The sequence below is a fragment of the Lactuca virosa genome, chromosome 4 (genome assembly GCF_052849685.1).
Source record: "Lactuca virosa cultivar CGN04683 chromosome 4, Lactuca_virosa_CGN04683_v6, whole genome shotgun sequence".
Lineage (NCBI taxonomy): Eukaryota > Viridiplantae > Streptophyta > Magnoliopsida > Asterales > Asteraceae > Lactuca > Lactuca virosa.
The window spans coordinates 123,765,206-123,789,879 of NC_136429.1; positions in this window are offsets into that span (position 1 = coordinate 123,765,206).

Sequence of the window (24,674 nt, forward strand, 5' to 3'; positions counted from 1 at the left end):
CAGACTCAGGGCCTGCCATGGCTTCCCTGTAATTATTAGGTTCATCCAAATCTATTAGTGTACTGTCACTAATAAATGTATCACCTTCAGTGGTGATGTGATAACCATAATAAAAATCAGGTGTGTTCCTCACCCTAGTGGAACGTCTTGGAGGTACAGACTCATCTATCGGATCAACAGGAGTTTCCTCCTCAGGTTGGTCGATAGCATTTGAGGTTCCTTCACCACTTGACTCTTGAAGCTCTTCAAGGTCAATTTGCCTCCCACTGTCCCCTTGGCTTATGAATTCTCTCTCACGAAAGACTCCTCTTCTTGCTACAAAGACCACATTATCACTGGGTCTATAGAAGAGGTAACCAAAGGATCTCTGTGGGTAGCCGATGAAAATACACCTCTCACTTCGAGGTTCAAGCTTATCATGAGTCTCACGCCTCACGAAAGCTTCACAACCCCAAATCTTGATGTGGTCCAAATTGGGAACTTTCCCAGTCCACATCTCGTGAGGTGTTTTGGCAACCTTTTTAGTAGGGACTAGATTAAGGATATGGGCGGCAGTCCCTAAGGCATACCCCCAGAAATAGATTGGTAACGAAGCTCGACTCATCATGGAACGAACCATATCCAACAAGGTTCGATTGCGCCTCTCAGCTACACCATTCAACTGTGGTGTTCTGGGAGGTGTCAATTGTGAGACGATCCCACATTCCTTAAGATAGTCAAGGAACTCAATGCTAAGATACTCTCCTCCTCGATCTGATCGGAGCATCTTGATGTTCCTGCCCAATTGATTCTCCACTTCCTGCTTAAACTCTTTGAACTTTTCAAAGGTTTCTGACTTATGCTTGATTAAGTAAATATATCCATATCTACTGTAATCATCAGTAAAAGTCACATAATAGCGATTAGCATCCCTTGTAGCAACTCTGAAGGGCCCACACACATCCGTGTGTACAAGGTCCAACAAACCTTCACCCCTATCACAAGTACCTGTGAAGGGTGACTTTGTCATTTTTCCAAGTAAACAAGACTCGCAACTATCATCTGACTTGAGGTCAAATGATTCCAAGACTCCAGCCTTTTGGAGTTGGCCTATGCGCTTCTTGTTAACATGTCCAAGACGACAATGCCACAAGGATGCTTTATCTAAGCTATCTGAAGAATCAATATACAACACATTATTTCCTAGATTGTCTACAACATTCACGGCTTCATATACACCATCACAAGGTAATGCTTTAAAGTAAAATACATCATTGTAATAAACATTAATAGCACCATTTTTATTATCAAATGAAAATGTAAAACCTTGTTTGTACAAGCCATGAAAGGAAATAATATTTCTCGCCATTTCGGGTGAGTAACAACACTTATTCAAATCTAACATTAACCCATTATTAAGCAATAAAGAATAAACTCCTATCTTGGTAACAGGTGATGCTTTCCTGTTGCCCATGACTAAGTTTATCTTCCCGTGCTCCACTTGCTCACTTCTTCTTAGTGCCTGCAAATCAGTACAGATGTGAATACCACAACCTGTATCAAGCACCCAAGAATTAGCATTAGATGAGTTATTAGACAATATTGTGTAAATACCTGTATGGGTGGGTTTAACCATCCCATCCTTTAGATCTTGCAGATATTTAGGGCAGCTTCGCTTGAAGTGTCCCTTATCCTGGCAATAGAAGCACTGTGCTTCCTTTGGGTTTGAAGAAGGAGTAATGGGACCTTTCTTTGTCCCACTTGAAGAGGAACCATCAAGAGTCTTACCCTTGGTACCCTTCGAAGGGTTTTTCCTCTTCTTACCCTTTCCCTGCCCAATAGCCAGAACAGGGGCTGTTGAAGGAGTAGAAGTAGCAACCGCTTTACCCTTAAGGCCATTTTCAGCTGTCCTTAAGAGTCCTTGAAGTTTGCTAAGTGTGACTTCCTCCTTGTTCATATGATAAGTCATACGAAACTGATCATAACTTGGAGGTAAGGAATGGAGAATGATGTCAATCGCCATTTCCTCAGGAAAGTCAACATTTAGCTTCAGCAACCGGTCAACGAACCTTTGCATTTTCTGCAAGTGACCGGTGATGGGTTCACCATCCTTCATCCTTGCGGTTATCATGGAGGAGATGATTTCATACCTCTCCTGACGCGCGCTCTGATGGTACCTTTCCATCAGATCCAGGTGCATCTCATAGGGGTAGAAATCTTCATAGGATTTTTGAAGTTCAGGAGTCATGGTGGCCATCATGATGCATGCTACTTTAGTAGCATCCTTTTCATGTGCAACAAACTCCGCAAACTCTTCAGGAGTAGCAGTGGCTTCACTCACAACCTTAAGCTCCCTATCGAGGACATATTCTTTGTCCTCATAGCGGGTAATCATTCTGATGTTTCTGATCCACTCATTGAAATTGGATCCATCAAAGATGACCTTACCACACAAGTTCATAAGGGAAAAGGAGCCTGTTGGGTTTGAGCCAGAAGCATTGTTGGAAGACATCTGAAAGGAAAGAAAGACAAGTTTCATTAGATTAGGAATCCTTAATAATTCACCCAAATGAAATATTAAGGCTAGGATCCAACAAACTATTTATAGTTGGAAGAGGGATGCCGTAATCCATACTATAAAATATTTGAAGGTAGGTAAATGACGATTTACCAATTTCCACCATAAGAACGAAATATTTTATTATTAGGTGCTATTGGTTTTGAAACTCCTAGATCTTTTGAGATACATTGAACTTTTCAATGGCATGTTTGAATCTCGATTGTGCCCTCTCAAGTTTGTGACTGGGATGCCGAGGATCACAAACAAGGTGTGAATAACCATACAAATTGACTTGGTACCCTCAACAATATTACCTAATCGATGTGCCGGTTAACCACACATGCTCCACCGATCTATAATAAAGTCAAGTTACCCTTTGCCACTCTTACTAGTCCATGTTAGTGTGCCGGTTAACCACACACGCTCCACTAACGACTTGGTAAGGTACAAAGTGTAATTTTATGGGCTAGCACCAATTTCACATTTTCCTAAAGTAACTAAGATTGGGAATTTATAATGTATAGTTACTTTATAATTCATTATACTTTTAACAAGTATTTAAAGTCGTATCCTACCCGTTCGGCTAACGACCCTCCACCGATCAAGGAAGCGGTGGGTGAGAGTGGACACCCATTAAGTCACCATTTTATAGGCAACAACCTTATACCCCCCTTATAGACCGACTTGGTGAATGAGGCCTACTAACGGTAAGAATGACATATTCTTATACATATCTATATAATAAAATTATAATAATAGTATAAGTGTTGATTTTTAAACTTTTTAAAAATCTAAGGTTTAATTTGGAATTAAAGTATTAAAGTGTAAGACTTTTCAAATTCCAAAACTTGAGGGCAAGATTTGAAACTATTCCAAGTCTCTTCAATTTGTAACTTATGAGTTTTAATGGTTCATAAAAATGAAGACTCTTCATTTTATGAAACCTCTTTAGTTCTTTAATCATAATTAAAAGAAGTGACTCTTGGTTATCCATAACTTGAGGACAAGTTATGGACACCATCATAGCCATTAAGATCATGAATTAAACACACATGGTGGTTACACATAATTCCTATGATCTTCTAAAAACTCATAAGAACACAAATTCATGTCAAGCAATTTCAAGAAATCATATAAACATATACAATACTTGAAAATTGATAAAAGTCATGTAAAATGGGTTAACATAATCATTATCATTTTGAAAAACAGATTTTACAAGTCCAAAACAGATTGGGATAATGATCTTAATCCATTTCCAGCAACAAAACTCGAAAAAACTGCCCATCACGCTCCTACTCGCCGAGTGCACTATTCTACTCGTCGAGTAGGATGAATTTGTTCATGGACTCGGCGAGTCCTCCCCATGGACTCGGCGAGTCCAGTCGTCAGAGTGCAGAATTTTCGATTTTCAAGCAGTTTTGCATCAAGTATACAGAAAACAATCCTAGGCTCTGATACCACTGATGGGTTTTTGAGCATTCTAACACTTCCTAAGTGTACATGCAACCCTAATAACCTTGAATCTATGTTTTCTCTATATACATGCAAATTTCTTTTTCAAGGTTATTTCCTAACTAGCATGGCATGGGGATTACATAAAACATAAAACTAGTAGAAATACATACCTTGTTGTTGCTTGGATTCCTTCAAGACTTTGTGAGCCTAGCACCCCAAATGTTGTGCCTCAAATGCTTCACACAACACCACAAGACTTGGAATAACTTGAGAGAATACTTCTAGCACTCAAAATTGGTTATACCCTCTCTAGTAACACTATGTCCACTAGGTCCACTTTTTGCTAGCCATAGGGTTCCTTTTATAGTGTTGTCACAATTAGGGTTTACACATGAATGCCCTTAATTGTCATGACTCTTGATTTCCCATGACCCATGGATTTGTAACTCCCATGGACTATCCATGGAGCTCCATTTGGTTACATCCATAACCCATAAACCATGGATCATTAATCCACCATAAAAGAATTGATGATTGTCATAATCAACCCTATATATTTAATTAGTCTCACTTTGACCACCAAATTAATCCTAGATTAATACTTGATCAATACTAATTAAATAATACTATTATTAATATATTAGAACTTATAATATATTAATAATCATAAGTGCCTTATTCTCTCATTTAGTCTATCCAAGTATTGCAATGCCATGCAACCCAAATGGACCATGCCGGGTCGGGTCAAGTACATACCAAATAAAGTTATGGACTTAGACACTATATCCAACATGCTTAACACCATGTTGATTGTATGTGAGGGGGAGGATCCAGATGAATGCTTATGTACTCTTTTTATTCTCTTTAGATCAAGGTTTTTGTCCCATAGGGTGTACCTTGACAAAGTTGTTTTTTAACGAGACATAAAGTGTATTCCATTCTCAGTAAGAGTTGTTGAAATAAGGGGGAGTATCCACTTGAATACTTGTTTAACCATTGTGTACTCTTTTTTCATTGATTTAGAATTTTGTCCTACTAGGTTTTCTTTTAACAAGGTTTTACTGAGCACACCATGTATGGTTATTTCCTTCGCTCAAGACATTTAGATCGTACTCTTTTATCCTTCGACTAGAGTTTTTGTCCCAAAGCGTTTTTCTGACAAGGCTTTTAACGAGGTGAATGTTTGATGTATTTTCTGAAGTTACAAGACAAAGAAGTACAAGTATGATTCAATGTAAATTTAAGCATCCAAGGGGAATGTTGTTGCTCATAGTATACCAATGATTTCTTATATTTTAGTCTTTTATAAATAGGATTTATGTAAATAAATCCTACAATCATTGGCTTACCTAACCTATGCCCTATATAGGGATTCATATGTATTGTAAACACACATATATGATCATTGAGAATATTGAAAAGAATCATTGAGTTATGCTAGTTTTCCATACAACTATATATATATATATATATATATATATATATATATATATATATATATATATATATATATAATATTGTTTTTATCTGCGTTGTTGGTTGATGACAACCGCCCCTTACATATTGTAACTTTTAGTAATATAAGTTTTCGTTTTATAAAATTTTTGATATAAGTACATCCACCTAATATTTATATAAATGAATTCAATCAACTATCACCTAACACTCGTATGAATTAATCTATCTAATGCACATCTACCACCACATCCAACTTCTATATAAAAAGTGAAGACATATAAACAAGAAATCACACAACAACTTTTAACTCTTAACCATAAACTTCTACTTTATTGTAAAATGTATTCTTCTTTCGTAAGGGATGGGTCTAATATCACCCACAAGTTCATCTTCCTTTCCACATTCAATGAGAAACTTAGAGCCTATTGGATGTCTGATGAGATTAAGAAGGCTATAATTGAAAACTAAAAAGAATTTAACAAACATGTGTTCAATGTTAGTGTACAAAGGAATGATATCGAATATAAAATATCACAATTTGAAAGGAAAGCGAAATAGATAAAAGACACATAACTTGAAATTAGAAAAACTAAATAGTAGATATGGGAGGCCGTAAAATCTATTCTTTAGAAAGAGTGTGATGTAACAGTTGAAGTGAATCTTATAAATGTGAAAATTGTTGGATTAAGGCGTCTAATTGAATAGAATGACATTTGGAGAGAGATGATAGTTTGTTAGTTTATAAATAATAAATTAACTGGAAATAGTAATAATTAACTAAGAATTATTCTAATTTGGATTTATTTATGGGTTAATTAGAATTAATTAAAGGTGCAAGGACTTAAGTTGTGATTGTTTAAAGTTAAGCAATAGAAGGATTTTAGAATCCTCCATAAGGAGCCAATTTTGGCATGCCCTATTAGTGTTTCTGGAATGTTCCTTTTGATAACTAAGGGACTAGGATAATTACCTAATTTAAAATATGGATTTTCTAATATGTGCCCTAAGAGCACATATAAGAAGTATTAATTGAATTATTAATCATATGGAATATTACCATAATTAAATGTGATAAATATTAATTATACATAATATTCTTTATAATTAATGTATTTTACATTTAACTATGGTAATATTACACATAAATAATGTTTATCATATTTAATTATGGTAATATTTCTTATAATTAATACTGCAACTAATGCTAGTTATATGTACCCTTAGGGCACATATTAGAAAATCCCTTTGAAATATTAATGTTATATTTAAATTAGGGATTCTAAGGTTCCTTAAGCAGCTATAAATAGGACCCTTAGGGCTCCTTTTTTCGTCGACCACCTCTACTAAAAGGATAGCCGAAATTATCCCTCTCTCATGCTCTCTCAACTTGTCTTCTAGTTGCTAGGGTTTGGGTACAAATCATTAGAGGTACTAATCTTTTTGGTGCTAGCTTCTCAAGCTCTACAAAGGAAGGATTGAAGTGATTTGTTTGCTATAACAAATCTAAGGTATGTAACCCTAATTCATTGTTTTCGAATTTTCTAGGGTTGATGTTAGTTGGTTTTATTCAAAGTATGTTGCCTTCAAGTGTTGGGACATCGACCCCTTTAGGTTGCATGTGCCCTTCTTACTTGTTAAGTGATTTTCCGCATTGTTCATATTGTTGTAACCTGAAAACTCCATCAATGGTACCATAGCTATTTGGTTGTCTAACATTGAAAGTACATGAGTTGAACCGAACCAAACTTTTTTGAAAAACTGTTTTCACGACGTGACAGTGCCTCTGTCACGACGTGAACCCAGCTAAAAACCAAAAATTCAGGATTTTCTGCATAATCTGATTTGTATGGTTATTATTTGGTAATAATCTGTTTTGATTTATGCCAAAATCCGATTTTTTTTTCATGACATAGATGATTAAAATAGAAACCCTAAATCTAAGGAGATAATCTTAAATAAGATAATGTATAATTATAAGATTAATTAAATTTATCCTTATGGATTTAATAACATTTTTTTTCAATTTATATTATTATCATATTTCCACGAACATGGATAAAAAGTCCATACATATCGACGGAAGGCAAACGGGCAACAAAAGATAATTACAAATCCATGATAGGTTTAACCTGATTAATTAATTATATGATTAATTTAGATAATTAATATTTAAGCCTTGTGTTCTAAAAGTTTAAAAATACATCCTTATATATATATATATATATATATATATATATATATATATATATATATATATATATATATATATAAACGTTTAATACTATATATATAAGAAAAATCAGTCGAATCAATAGTAGACCTCATTCACGAAGCCATGCTATTAGGGGTTATAAGGAAACGACCCATTGTGACCGTTGAATGGGTGTTCTTTTTACCCACCGTTCTCTTGTATGGTGGAGGGTCGTTATCCGAACGGGTTCGATAGGACATAATCTCATTAAACGTATAATGATATAAAGTACTACAACCGTCTTTTAAAATCCCACTCTAGTTACTTTAGGAAAAATGTGAAATGTATGCTAATTCATTAAACGCACATCATTATTTATAAGTCGTTAGTGGAGTGTGCATGGATAATTGTCACACTACTTTAGGACTATAAAGTAGAGATGATGGAATAAATCGAAAATTATCATTATTGATGGAGCGTGTGTGGTTTACCGGTACATCAATTTGAGATGATAAATGACATCGGGGTTGTGAAGCTGGTTTGCATGGTTATTCACATTTTGTTTGTGATCCTCGGTATCCCAATCACAAATCAAACAGCATAATCCGAGATTAAACATGCCATTTATATGATTCAATGAATCTCAAACGATCTAGGAATTTCATATTAGATTGAAATCGGTGAATCGTTTTACCTACCTTAATAGATTTGCAATTAGATTACGACATCCCTCTTTTTAATTGTGAATTGTATTTTGGATCATAGCCTTGAATATTAATTTGGGTTATACTATTAAAGATTTATATCAAGTAACTCAAACTATTTATCTTATTATAGATGTCTGGAAATGGTGATGATCCTGCTGCTCAAACCTCCATTCAAACCTCCAACTTCACTCTCTTGTCGATTTTGTCAAAAGAGAAGCTGACATGTCCAAACTACATGGACTGGATGCGAAATCTTAAGATGAATCTTCGCTACGAGAACAAAGTATATGTTCTCGAGAAATCTCTTCTTGAAATTGATGAAAAGAATGCTACTCCTGACGAAATCACTTTCTATAATAAACATCATGACGGCGCCACTAAGGTCGCTTGCATCATGGTTGCTACCATGGGGACATAGCTACAAAAGTTCTACGAGGACTATTGGTCATATGAGATGTTCTTGGATTTTGATGAAAAGTTTTACAAAAAAGCGAGACAAGAATGCTATGAAGTGGTCAAGTCTCTTATGGCATGCACATTGAAGGAATGAGACTATGTTTGCGCTCATGTGCAAAGAATGCAGAGATATGTGGAGTGGTTGGAAAATCTCAATGTGTCGTTTGAAAAGAAGTTGGCTATTGACATTGTCCTTAACTCTTTACCTCCTAGTTATGATCAGTTCATCTTGAATTATTATTTGAACAACTCGGGGATGATATTGACCCAACTCCACAACTTGTTTCATACGGCTGAATTGGGAATAAAGAAAAATCATGTCCCTTCTGCGATAAGTGCTCATGTCCTGTCCATTGGTCAAAACAGAGGAAAGAAGAGGAAAGAAAACTCCCAATCGATCTAGAAGGGCAATGCCCATGTTTGAGCGTCTTGTAGTAGGTATAAGACAAATCCCAACTTTGATGTTCCTGCTGTTAGTGATCCAAAGGAGGCCACTTGCTTTCATTGTGAAAATAAAGGGAATTGGAGAAGAAGCTGTCCAAAGTACCTTCAAGAGTTTAAAGAGGGGAATATCAAGCCATCTGGTTCCTCATCAGGTACATACGATATTCAAATCAATAACACACAACTTTCTCATTCTTGGATCCTTGATACAGGATGTGGTTTCACATTTGTTCTGATACGCAAGGGCTAAAAGCAAGTGAGGAAGTGGAGCATGTAAGGCTGAACCTAATCATGGGGAATAGGCATTCTTCACTTGTTACCAAGATTGGGACGTATGGGCTTCTGCTTGATAGTGAGGTTAGGGTTGATTTAATTAATTGCTGTTATTTGTTAGAAATGACAAGAAACATTATTTCATTTCATGCATTGTTCAGAAGAGGTTTTCGATACTAATTTAATATTGACAATGGTTTAATTTTCGTTTATAGAAATGGTGGTTTTATATTTATAGATTTACCTTGTAATGGTGTGTATGAAACTGTGACGTGTTGATAACTTAGGCAATAGTGTATTCCATATTTATTCGTCTAATGGTCTAGACAAAGCATGCTTGTGGCATTGTCATATTGGGAACACTAACAAGAAATGCATAACCCAACTCCAAAAGGATGGAGTGTTGGAATCATTTTACTTAAGGTCAGATGATGAATGCAAGTCTTGTCTTTTGGGAAAGATAACAAAATCACCTTTCACTGGAACATGTGAAAGAGGTGAAGGATTGTTGGACCTCATCCATACAGATGTGTGTGGGTCTTCATATTTGCTACAAGGGATGCTACTTGATACTACGTGACATTTACAAATGATTATAGAATATATGGGTATATTAACTTGATCAAACATAAATCAGAAACTTTTGAAAGGTTCGAAGAGTTTAAGCATGAGGTCGAGAATCAATTGGGTAGGAAGATAAAGATGCTTCGATTTGACAGAGGTGGAGAGTATCTTAGTATCGAGTTCCACGACTATCTAAAGGAATGTGGAATTGTTTCAAAATTGACTCCTCGTAGAACACCACAACTTAATGGTGTGACTGGGAGGCGTAATCGAACCTTATTTGATACGGTTCGTTCCTTTATGAGTCGAGCTTCTCTTCCAATATCTTTTTGGGAGTATGCCTTAGAGACAGTCGTCTATATCCTAAATCTTGTTCCCACTAAAAAAGTTTCCAAAACACCTCATGAGACGTGGACATGGAAAGTACCCTCACTCGTACATATCAAGGTTTGGGGTTGTTAAGCTCTCGTAAGCAGAGAAACTCATGACAAACTTGAGCCCAGAGCCAAAAAGTGTATTTTCATTGGCTATCCACAAAAGTCCTTTGGATACTTGTTCTACATACCTAATGAGAATATGGTCTTTGTAGCTCAAAGAGGAGTCTTTCACGAGAGAGAGCTCATATTTAAAGATGACAGTGAGAGTGTTATTGATCTAGAAGAAACTCCGGATTCATCCAATGATGGCACCTTATATGACTCTAGCTCTCACTTAGAGGATGAGACTCCTATTGATCATATTGACAACTAATTACCTCTTCGTCGGTTCAGTAGGGTTAGCATGTCACTTGAGTTCTATGGTTTTCATATAACTGCGGATGGGGACACATTCTTCAGTGATAGAACATTAGTGAATTTGGATGAAACTACTAACTACAAGGAAGCGATGGTAGGCCTTAAGGCTACAAAATGGAAGGAGGCAGTGGACAACAAGATCCAGTCCATGTATGATAACGAAGTATGGAACTTAGTTGATCATGAACTTGGTCAAAAGATAGTAGGTTGCAAATGGATCTTCAAGAAGAAGACCGACATTGATGGGAAGGTACACACATTCAAGGCTTGACTGGTTGTGAAGGGCTTTACTAAAACCCAAGGGGTTGACTATGATGAGACCTTCACACCAGTGGCTAAGATCATATCGATCAAGATTATGCTTGCCATAGCTGCCTTTTATGATTATGAGGTATGGAAAATGGATGTTAAAACCGATTTCTTAAATGGGAAGTTAACTGAGGACGTCTACATGAGTCAGCCAGAAGGTTTTGTACATGTCAAGTATCCTGATAGAGTGTGTAAGTTTAAGAAATCCATTTATGGATTGAAACAAGCATCTCGCAGCTAGAGTCTTTGCTTCCATGAGAAAGTTAAAGAGTTTGGGTTTTCTAGGAGTGAGGATGAGTCCTGTGTGTATGTCAAAGCTAGTGGGAGTATAGTAACTTTCCTAGTGTTGTATGTTGATGACATACTCCTTATAGGAAATGACATTCCAACCTTGCAAGAAGTGAAATGTTGGCTTGGGAAGTGTTTCTCTATGAAGGATCTAGGTGAAGTGACCTTTATCCTTGGGATAAGAATTTTGAGGATATAAAGAAATGTCTTATTGGTCTTAGCCATAGTACATAATTGGATAAAATATTGAAGCGTTTCAATATGGAGAACTCCAAGAAAGGGGATTTTTCCATTCACTGTACTGTCAAATTGAGTAATACTGAAATTCCCAGTACTAAGGAAGAAATAGATGACATGAGTCGAGTCCCATATGCTTCAACTATAGGATCGATCATGTATGTTATGACATGTACTTGACCTAATGTGGTTTATGCTTTGAGCATGGTTAGCCGTTTTAGGGTAATCATGGCAGAGCCCATTGGACAACAATCAAGAATATTCTCAAGTATTTGCAAAGAACAAAAGACATGTTTCTAGTTCTTGGTAATAATGATACGTGGAGAGTGAGTGCTTATAGTGTTGGGTTATGAGCATTCTAACACTCCTATGGTGTACATGCAACCCTAAATACCTTGAATCTATGTTTTCTCTATTATACATGCAAATATCATTTTTCAAGGTATTGTTCTAACTAGCATAATATAAAGTACATGTAATATAAAATATAGTAGAATTACATACCTCTTTGTTGTAGCTTGATTCCATGGAGCTCAAGAACCTAGTGCCCCAAGTGTGACACCTCAAATGGTTCACACAACATCAAAACAACTTGGAATAACCATGAGAAGAAATACTTCACTCTAGAAATCAGCTTGCCCTCTTGTGTATGCACTAGTGCGAAATTCACCAACCAATGGGGTCTTTATATAGTGGGCACATTAGGGTTACACCATGTAACCCATGACTTTACCCATTCATTATACTCCATGGGTTTTAACCTCCATCGTGTATCCATGGGTCACCACATGGGTTAAACCCAACATAAGGAATCATGGATCATAAGGCCACATATATAAGAATGAATGATTTACACAATCAATCCCCATATATTTATTAGTCTCTTTTGATCACTAAATTAATTCCAAATTAATTCTTGATCAATACTAATTAAATAATATGATTTCATATTAATATATTAGAACTTATAATATATTAATATGTCACAAATATCCTCTTCTCACAAAAGGTCTATCTAAATTGTTCTGATACCATGCAACCCAAATGGACCATGCCGGGTCGGGTCAAGTATATACCAATTATAGTTATGGACTTAGACACTAATCCAACAGTCTCCCACTTGGATAAGTGTAATAACTATTATTGCAAGTATGTCTTCATAACCCGACTAGCAATCGTAGCTCTTAAAAGCCGTTGTCGAACTCTGAACAAATCAGTGACACGTCCATTAGATAAGTGATCATATATTCCTCCATTCTAGATATCATATGGACTGAGACATGGATTATAATCATTCTCTCTGTCCATTTGTTGTTTCCTGATTTCTGATTTATGACGACCGACTAATTGAACAAATCAAATCAGTCCAGGCTTGGCCAAGCACTTAGGGTGTCATCACTAAACCATCGAGGGGCCCACAGATATCGCTTTTATCCCTTTAAGGGTAAAAGGAATGGATAAACTTTGAATCATATGCTTGTACTAACTACTTGTTGAATCATACACAAAGGCACGTTTTATAGCATCGAGTTACCAATGCGTTTTCGTACAATCAATGTATAACCAACTCATAGGCAACAACTCATATCTCTAGGTTTGAAGAATATAAGATATTATCGTCTCATGATCACTCGTGATAAAATCCATGAAGTGAATCAAATGAGCCTGGGTTTAATCCAATACTCAGAACTTATGAGCAGTCATGAATGTTGTAGCAACTCTTGCTATGTCCACTACCTTGGACATCTACAAACCAGCTTCATGACAATCTTTCCTTAATACCTACTTCCAACGTATTATCGACTGTGGATGGTTTGAACAACTTAGTCATTCAGGAAGAACGACCTAGTTATTCTGGAAGTCAAAACATGCAAAGTGAAACACAAGAATAATACTAATCCTATATGGTCCCAACACTTTGAGAGTAAATAAAACACCTTTTATCGAAGCACGATATTGATTACTCATTATTCATTGTATAATGTTTCGATTTATCAACTTAATACTTGAATTAAAACAATTGTCATGCCATGCTCCAAGCATGCACACTATGTTTGTCCAAACAATAGCTATGCCATACTCCAAGTATGCACACTATGTTTGTCTAATGATCCTTACTTTGTGAAACAGATCGACTGACAATATTTCAATGATGCTCATTTCACAATCCCAATCCTTATTGTAAATGTAAGAATACCAAATTCTTGCCATTTACTATAATCTGTTAGATTCTAAACTTATATGCAATGATCCCCTTGTAATGACTATGCCCAAGTCACAAAGACTTGGCAACAAACATTACAAAGTATTCCAATGGAGAGCAATTTCATGGAAACGAAGTCTCACATTCAAAGTAAATTCCTTTGAACACCCTTCTTGCATTAAGTTCTCTAATCTTACACAGATTCAAAGAATAACTTCCACCTATGGAGACATTTCCATATTCCCATTTTGACTATCACTTCTGAACAAGAGTTGCCTCCTTTCAGAATATGTCAATATGGTCCTATCTCTATACTTCCAATTGTCCATGAGCAACCAATCTTTGGCAAACCTCAGATTGTCCTCGACAATTGCTTAATGATTTTAGTCAAATCCAATTCTATTCCTTTTTCCCTCTTAACGCCCTGGGCATTTGAAAATTTTAGAATGGATAAATATTATAACACATGTAATTGATCCTATACCCGAAGCATATGGGACCCAATTCATGCTATAAATTTTTATTTTCCATGTTCTCAAAATTCGAACTATGAAGAGGGATGCCGTAGTCATAATCGAATTTTGAGAATGCAACATATATTGAATTTCCTTATGTTGAACCATTCCAACATAACATTCATATATATCATTGACTAAAGTTGATTAAAATCTCACGATCTAAGCTTTTAGATTTGAAATGAAGTATAATTTCCTCTCCCTTAATTATAGCAAAACAACTTTTTCCCAATTGAAACTTTTGTTTTCTATAATTAACATTGCTAACTTGCAACACTTAACATAATAACATGATAATTATAATCTAACTAGCATAACACTTTATGCTCCCACTAGCTTTGACATGTACCCAGAAATCAGCTGGACTTCTAGAAATCAATACTTTATTGACTTTCTTTCCAAAGTCCAGATTTCTGATATGAGATGCTTTTATAAGATTTTACCAAAATCATACACCTTTCCTTAGATATCTCACATGTATGTCTAAACAATTATGAAGAGGGATGTCGTAATCATAATGTTTAGACCTTTTTGCATTCTCACAAGTCCATGTTAGTGTGCCGGTTAACTACACGCGCTCCACTAATGACTTTGAGAATGCAAATATCACAATTGCTATCTACTTAAAATCTGCTTAGTGAAAGCGTTTCATCACCATCATTTTCATGAATCGGAGAGAAACCTTATGACACTTAGATTTTTATGGTGCCTGTGTTCCTATCCATGTGAATTTGTCAAAACCATAATCACACGACAAGGTTAGTGACAAATCCAAACTCATATGGACTGAACTTGTTCAATCTTAATTTCTTGCCACCCGGCAGCACAAGGGCCTACCATTGCTTCCAGGTTGTTATGCAACTAATTGAGAACTCATAAAACTCATATGCAAAGTCAACTTTTAACTGGAGTAGACACAGAAATAAGAATATGTCAACACGATAGGTTACAAACCTCAAGTCGTGGGCTAGTGATTAACAATACTCTTGATTAGTTCTTGAAACTATCTCAATATCTTTTAAAGACTTCCACTGACCTCTTGACATATAAGATTCTCTTTTGTCAAGAATCATTCTTTGACAAAACAAATATTCAAGAGTTAGTGCGGATTCTTATCAAGTTAAACACTTCTCACAATTGGTCTTAGTTGGTCTCTGTTTTATCCAAAACACCACAACTAACCAACTTCAAATGTACAAGAATAGGAAACATCTTATTCTACATTTGACAAGTGTTATCAATTTTCTAACGTTTATGTCACTCAAGTTACAATCTTAGAGTATGACTCTAAGACTTGATTTTTCGAATGAAGTATGATTTATCTTTTGATTTAACCATTTCAACAATTCATGATTCCTCTCCCTAGCCAAACAAATGCACTAAGGTGTCTTTAGAGAATCAATTGTGATATGGTTTTTATAATCACTAAGATAATCATAAAACAAGATACTCAAGTACTCTCCCATCTCTTAAGATTGGAGAAACTTTTATCTTTCTGCCTAATTTGATTCTTCTTATCCGTCCTGCCATACATTGAAACTTTCCAATGTTTCAGAATTACACTTAAGCTTGTAAGTATAACCATATTTACTAAACTTTAGTAAATCAAGACGAATAATCGTATCGACCTTTGTGGTGGACCTGACCAACGCACAACCTAGTGTACCCAATCCTTCAGTCCTTCACTTGACTCACACATACATGTGAACAAGGAATTAGTCTTAATTTCCCAAAAATGAAAAATTCTCACTCATCATGCAATACAACTTGCATGATTCCAAGTTTCTATCCAACTAAAACTTAGGTGATGAGAATCTTTCCTTATTTGGTAAATTATGACACTACCACAAATGAAAGAATCAAATCCATTTTCCAATATTGCTATCAATGGAAACATATAAACAACAATTTTTCACAAATTTCATTGTAAAGATACTTAAAATAAATAAAATCAATTTTTTTTTTCTTTTATTTTAAAACTTGCGGAAAAAACTTATCCTTACAATGCAAATACATATCAAAAACATGTTGTTGTTTGTTCCTAAGCAATATATCATAACTCTTAAGTAGCAGCTCAAAATTCTGATCACCGAACCTTGCGATCGAAATCCATCTTCGCGATCAGAATCAACATACTTTTTCTTTAGGTTTCCCTTTGATTTTTCAAAACATCAAAATGTAATTACATTACATCATGTATTAAGAATCTACAAAAGAGACTTCATAGAGTTATATAATGGACTTTAATCTGAAGCAAAGTCAAACCTTTTTGACTTTTACCATCCTTATGAACTTTCAGGTAAATTCGGCAGCTTCGCAACCAATGCCCCTTCTTTTGGCAAAAGAAACATATGGACTCTTTGGAAATGGTACACTTGATTGTCTCAGACTTAGCCTTTCTCTTTACCATCAGTCAAATGACTTGACCATGGCCAATCCATTTCCATTGGGAAGAGAAAGCTTTTCTGGACTTCCAATGTCACCATTGTCAATGTCCAAATAGGTTTGGGAAGTAGATCTTCCAGTCTAATTTTCTTTACCAGTGCTCCAAATCATTGCTGATTTTGCAGCAACAAGCAAATAGGTAAGATCGATAAGGGTCATGTCGTGATCTGTCATCAGGGAGTGACTGAAGAACCAAGTCAACAGCCAGTAACCTCGAGACTTCGACACCCGACTCTCCCGGCTTGCCAATATGTGACTTAACCTCCAAGATGTAAGCACATATAGTCTTTGCATGCCAATAGGGATTGAGTGACTTAGCACTTTTCAAGTTTTGAAACTTGTGGGATAGGGAGAATTATTGGAGGAGGCAGAGGAAGTGAAGTATGATTTCCAGTCCCATTAATGCACAACAAAGGGATTAATCTTTTCACCTTGATTGCCATGTGGGATATCATCTTCATTAGGAAGGCTTGTTCCTAAAGATTTGGGAAGACCATAGTTGTCTGAAATAGACATTTATGAGGGAGAAATTCAAGTTTAGTTGATTTAAGTCCTTAATATAACACCCAATATGAAATATTAAGGCTAGGACCCAACAAACTATTTATAACTGGAAGAGGGATGCCGTAATCCAAGTTATAAAATATTTGAAGGTAGGTAAATGACGATTTACCAATTTCCACCATGAAAACGAAATATAATTAAGTTTTAATTGGATTTGAAACTCCTAGATCTTTTGAGATACATTGAACTTTCAATGGCATGTTTGAATCTCGATTGTTCCCTCTCAAGTTTGTGACTGGGATGCCGAGGATCACAAACAAGGTGTGAATAACCACGCAAATTAACTTGGTACCCTTAACTTTATCACCTAATTGATGTTCCGGTTAACCACACGCGCTCCACCAATCTATGATAAACATTAAGTTACCCTTTGCCACACCTTTTCAGTCCCAAGTTAGTGTGTCGGTTAACCACACACGCTCCACTAACGACTTAACAAAGGTGCAAAGTGCAATTTCATGGGTTAGCACCATTTCACATTTTCCTAAGTAACTAATTTTGGGAATCTATAAGTGTTTAGTTACTTAGTATTTATCATTATAATTTTAATGAAGGGAGAATTATAGTCCTTATCCTACCCGTTTGGCTAACGACCCTCCACCAGTCAAGGAAGCGGTGGGTGAGAGTGGACACCCATTAAACTGCCATTTTATAGGCAGTAACCTTATACCCCCTTAGAGACTGGCTTCGTGAATGAGGCCTACTAACGGTAAGATTGACTTTATCTTATACATATCTATATAATTAAAATTATAATAATAGTATAAGGGTTGAATTTTTAACTTTTAAAATTCTAGGGTTTGATTTGGAATTAAAGCATTCATAAGCAAAACTTTTCAAATTCCAAAACTTGAGGGCAAGTATTGAAACTTTTCAAAACTCTTGGATTTCATAACTTATGAGTTTAATTAAAGTTTTAAAGACTTTAATGAAGAGACTCTTGAACATCCATAACTTGAGGACAAGTTATGGAGTTCATAAAACTATTTATGACAAAGATGACTCTTCATTTGTGTAACCTATGGCAATTTTATGAGTTTCAAGATTCATAAATGTGACTTTTCATATAACTTGAGGACAAGTTACAAAAACACATTTTGTGAACTACTTTTAGATCAATTTGGATTGAAAACAACTATCATACAATTTTTTTATTAATCTAAATTGACTCACAAAAACAAGGTAACACAAAAAAACTTTAGGTAATCCATAACTTGAGGACAAGTTATGGAGTCCATACAATTTCATTAAGATCAAGAATTACACTAACAAACACTTTGCATATAATTCCTATGATCTACCAAAACTCATAAGCATGAACAATCCATATCAACAATTTTCAAGAATCATATAAACATATATAAAACTTGAAACTTTGATAATAACTTTGAAATTGGTTTACCATAATAATTACCACATTAAAAACATGTTTTATAAGTCCAAAACAGTTTAAGGTAATGATTCTAGACCAATTCCAGCCTTAAAAGTCGAGAATATGCTGACTCGGCGAGTCCATCAGTGGACTCGGCGAGTCCAGTGCCCAGTAAGCCAGAATTTTCGATTTTTAAGCTATTTCAGCATGTATAACTTGAAAACAAGCCTAGGATCTGATACCACTGTTGGGTTATGAGCATTCTAACACTCCTATGGTGTACATGCAACCCTAAATACCTTGAATCTATGTTTTCTCTATTATACATGCAAATATCATTTTTCAAGCTATTGTTCTAACTAGCATAATATAAAGTACATGTAATATAAAATCTAGTAGAATTACATACCTCTTTGTTGTAGCTTGATTCCATGGAGCTCAAGAACCTAGTGCCCCAAGTGTGACACCTCAAATGGTTCACACAACATCAAAACAACTTGGAATAACCATGAGAAGAAATACTTCACTCTAGAAATCGGCTTGCCCTCTTGTGTATGCACTAGTGCCGAATTCACCAACCAATGGGGTCTTTATATAGTGGGCACATTAGGGTTACACCATGTAACCCATGACTTTACCCATTCCTTATGCTCCATGGGTTTTAACCTCCATGGAGTATCCATGGGTCACCACATGGGTTAAACCCAACATAAGGAATCATGGATCACAAGGCCACATATATAAGAATGAATGATTTACACAATCAATCCCCATATATTTAATTATTCTCTTTTGATCACTAAATTAATTCCAAATTAATTCTTGATCAATACTAATTAAATAATATGATTTCATATTAACATATTAGAACTTATAATATATTAATATGTCACAAATATCCTCTTCTCACAAAAGGTCTATCCAAATTGTTCCGATGCCATGCAACCCAAATGGACCATGTCGGGTCGGGTCAAGTATATACCAATTATAGTTATGGACTTAGACACTAATCCAACATATAGTGACGTCAGCTTTCATACAGATCGTGACAACTTTTTTTTTCTCAATCTAGATGGGTTTTCTTGTTGAATGGTGGAGCGGTGACTTGGAAAAGTTCCAAGCAGTCAATGGTGGGTGATTCTACTTGTGAATCAGAGCACATTGCAGCGAGTGAGGCATCAAAGGAAGCGGTTTGGTTGAAGAATTTCATTGGAGATCTCGGAGTAGTCCTGACCATTCAAGAGCCAATGGAACTATTTTGTGATAATGAAGGCATGATTGCTTTGACTAAAGAACCAAAGGATCATGGGAGATCTAAACGTATCGAGAGAAAGTACCACTACATCAGATATAGGGTTGAAGAAGGGAATCTCTTAGTGAAAACGAGTATCATCAGAAGATAATCCTGCATATGCTTTGACAAAGGCTCTGAGTGGGGTCAAGAACAACCAACATGCTAGGATCATTGGCTAAGAGATGATATTAGTTGTAGTAGTTAGTTGATAGTTTGAAACTTTATAACAAAATAAGTGTAACTGACTTTGGTGAATTAATAATAGAGAATTATTTATGAGTATTGTACTGCCTTCTTCAATTATTTATTCTTGTGTTTTTTTGTGCATGTTTTACTTCCAGAGTAATTTGATTATTCAAAATTCCACAGTCGCTCATACTTTTGGAAGAAAGTAGTGATTTATGACTGTCATGAATCGATTGTAGATTGTCTATAGAGATTAGACATTGCTTATTATTGCTACAATATTCATGACTACTTAAAAAAAAGATTTTGAGTATTGGATAAACCCACTCTTAGAGATTACTTAATGGATTCAATCACAGGTAATTCTATGATGATAATATATTCTATTCTTCAAACGGAGATACATAAGTTGTGACTTACAAGTCATTTATGCATTGGTGTTGCAAAAACACATCAGTAACATGATGTTATAAAACGTAATATCGTGTATGATTTGGTGAGTAAATGTTATAGTTATGTAGTCAAAGTTTATTCGTTCCTTTTTCCCTGGCGGGAAAGGGATATCTTTGTTCCCCTCGGTGATTTGGTGTTGACATTATAGTGATGGGCCCAACAAAGACTAAATTGATGTGTTCAATTAGTAGTCTAATGACTTCATCATAAATCGGGATCGGGAATAAAATTTTAGAGAATGAGATTGATTGGATTCCATGTCTCGTATCCATACGATATCTTGAAGAATGAAAGAATATCTGATCACTTATCTTAGGGCCAACGTTTGATTTGAATCAGAGTTCGACAGTGGCTTGGGAATCACAATTTGCTGTTTAGTTCAAGGTTATGCTTGCAATTATAGTTATAGACTTATTCAAGTAGGATACTGTTGGATTAAGGTGTTTAAGATCATAACTAATTTGATATATACTTGTAATTAGAAGCACAATCCTTTTTGGGTTGCCCTCATAACTCGTAACTGAATAGAATGACATTTGGATAGAGAGGATAATTTGTTATTTTATGAATAATAATTTAATTGGAAATAGTACTAATTAATTAAGAATTAATCAGAATAATTTTGGATTAATTAGAATTAATTAAAGGTGCAAGGACTTAAGCTGTGATTGTTCAAAGTTGAGCAAGAGAAGGATTCTAGAATCCTCCATAGGGAGCCGATTTTGGTATGCTCTGTTACGGTTTTTGTAATGTTACTTTTGGATAATTAAGGGACTAGGATAATTACCTAATTTGAGAAATTAATATTATATTCAAATTAGGGTTTCTAGGGTTCCATAAGAAGCTATAAATAGGACCCTTAAGGCTCCCATTTTTGTCGACCACCTCTACTAAAAGGATAGCCAAAATTCTCCATCTCTTATCCCTTTTCCACATGTCGTCTAGTTACTAGGGTTTGGGTACAAACCATTGCAGACACTAAGCTTTTGGTACTAGCTTCTTAAGCTCTATAAATGGAGGATTGAAGTGATTTGTTTGCTATAACAAATCTGAGCTATGTAACACTAATTCCTTGTTTTCAAATTTGCTAGGGTTCATGTTAGTTTGTGTTATTCAAAGTATGTTACCTTCAAGTGTTGAGAAATAGATCCCTTTAGGTTTCATGTGCCCTTCTTAAATGTTAAGTGATTTTCCGTATTGTGCATATTGTTGTAACCTAAAAATTCCATCATAACTAACATGAGTTTACGGAAAAAAAATCTCGTATAATTTTCCAAAATGACATATTGAAGATGATGAGTAGTATGACGTCTTTTATTTATAATGTTATGTAATATGTCTTTAATTTACTACTTTATTGTATGTGACTTTAATGTAGTAATACTATATAACAATCTTTCTTATTAATGAAAACACACACTTTATGATTTTATAAACGAATAATGATTATGTGAGCTAGCTGCGAAGTAGTTGGGTTGGTATAAATTTTTAGTATAAAAATGTGGTGGATGTAAATGTTTTACAACACAAAAACATTTAGTTACTACTGTAAGAAATGTCTTCAACACTCTCTCAAATTCTTGCTTAACTAGCATGACCCCATACCTCATCTGATAATGGAATTAAAGGCGAGTAAGCAAATTTAGAAGTAATCAAAAGCCGATGTTTGATGCAGATAAGAGATCAACATATATACAAGAAAGTAATAGGATATTACGATAATAGATTATCAGTCTTCCATAACAAAATTATTATATGGATTTCCCATTTTTTTAAACCTTTTTTCATGTTAATTTTACGGATATGAGTCTTTACCATTCACAACATGACAAACCATCAAGTGCCTAACTCCAATATCAAAACTAGATGATCAAAATGCACCGACCAATCCATAAAATCACTACCAATCAACATTCCTATATTTGGCAAGACAATATCCTCAAAAGTTTAATTGATAGTTACATACTAGATGGAAAATTATCAAACGTTAATGTCTATTGTAGACCTTTCAAGTTCGATCCAACCCCAAGAATTTCAATTGATGAAACGAACTCAAATAGAAACTAAAGAAATTATTTTCTTAAATTTTGTCAATCTAGATGATTGAATGGTGATGTTAGATGGGAATGTGATTAATATGCGACATATAAACCTTTACACTTCTAATAATAATGAAACATCAACTATATTTACTTGCTTTTGGATTTTGTGTAAAGTGTTAATTAGGTTCTTAATTAATGATCATCTTCATATTATTTCCATCGCTTCCTCACCTATGTCTAGTGGCTCATCCTTATCTTTTGGTTCACTTGGAGACCAAGGTGTCCAGACCTGTAACTTCTTTATTACATTCAATTCAAACCAGGAACAACAGAGACCGATGTGGCTGTTAGATGGTTTAAAACTGGAACAACTAAGTTGGGATGACAAGACAATTAATGGAGAGATGAGAGATGAGAGATGAAATATGAGAGAATGGAGAAGGGTGTGGTGGGATTGAGTGGGGTCTTAATAAATAATAATGTTTAAAAATATAAAGAATAAAACAATATATTATAAAAGCGTTAATGCCAAAATTAGGTAATAAACTATCTAAAATGTTAAAAAAACCCACATAAATTAAAAAAAACTAGAAGGTAACAAACTATTTAAAGTGTTCAAAACAGATCATGAGGACCTCTTATAACATGTTAACGATGTCAGAATTTGGGTTAATTACATAATTAGGTAATAAATTATTTAAAATGTTCAAAAAACACATGCGAACTAAAAAAATATTATCAAATGATACCACACTATTTGAAGTGCTAAAAACCCATGGTGACTATCTATATGATAGGTTTTCTATGCATCTATACACTAATATTTGGCAATAGACGCAATTAAAATAACCCTAAGTGTACATGCACCCTAGGATCTAGGTTTTACTAGTTATAGCAACCTACTTTTGAAAATGCTAAATAATACTACAAAGAAAGATATGATTACTAGCCTTTAATCCAGATGAAATTTGCTTCTTAAAAGCTCACAGATCTCGAAAACCTAAAAGCTCTTGGAAGACTAACACCCAAAAGAGAATGACTCTAAATGATCACACCCAGAAGACTAAACACCAGAAAATTAGGAAAGAGAGGAGAAACGACTTGCAAAACTAGAAATATAAGAGTTCAAGGGAGCTAGGAATGAAATTAATGATGGCCAGGAGGGTCTATTTATAGCTGAGCAAACTTATAGAGAAAACATGTTTAAATTAATTAAATAATCAGATTTAATCCTAATTCAAATCCCTACCTTATCATCAGCTATAGCTGAAAATTCCAAGGGATAATTCCCTTCCAATTCTCGTCCAACACTTTTAGGGTTTCCATAATATTTCAGTTGCTCAACTATTGAACAATTAACATTCATTCCTTGTACCTTTAAATAATTTCTGGATTAATTCTAATTAATTGAAATTAATTCCAAATTAATTCAAATTAACTCTAACATAATTTTAACTAGTTTCTAATTAATTTATTAAGTCATGATAAATTATTAAGTTATTTATCTCATTCTCATAATTTTTTTCTAGCTATTTTAGCTCTTAAGGGAATTCGTAAAAATTCGTAAAAGGACTTTGTTGTTATTCTCAAAGTTATATCAATTAGTTATGAAATTGGACACCCATTCCTAACACTATAGTAAGTTTATTTTAGGTTATTTTGTCTTTTTTTTTTCCAGCCTATATCATGAATAAGAATACAAAATATTTGTATGGTTAGAAAACTTTGTCGTTTGAATAATAATTTAAAGATCATATATTGTTATGGTTAGTAAGGGTATTCATGAAAATGATTTTATGAATGATTGAGATATAATTTAAAGGATACTCGGGAGTGTATTGATCCAAGAAGATGTCAGAGATAGTCTTTATCTAATTAATTA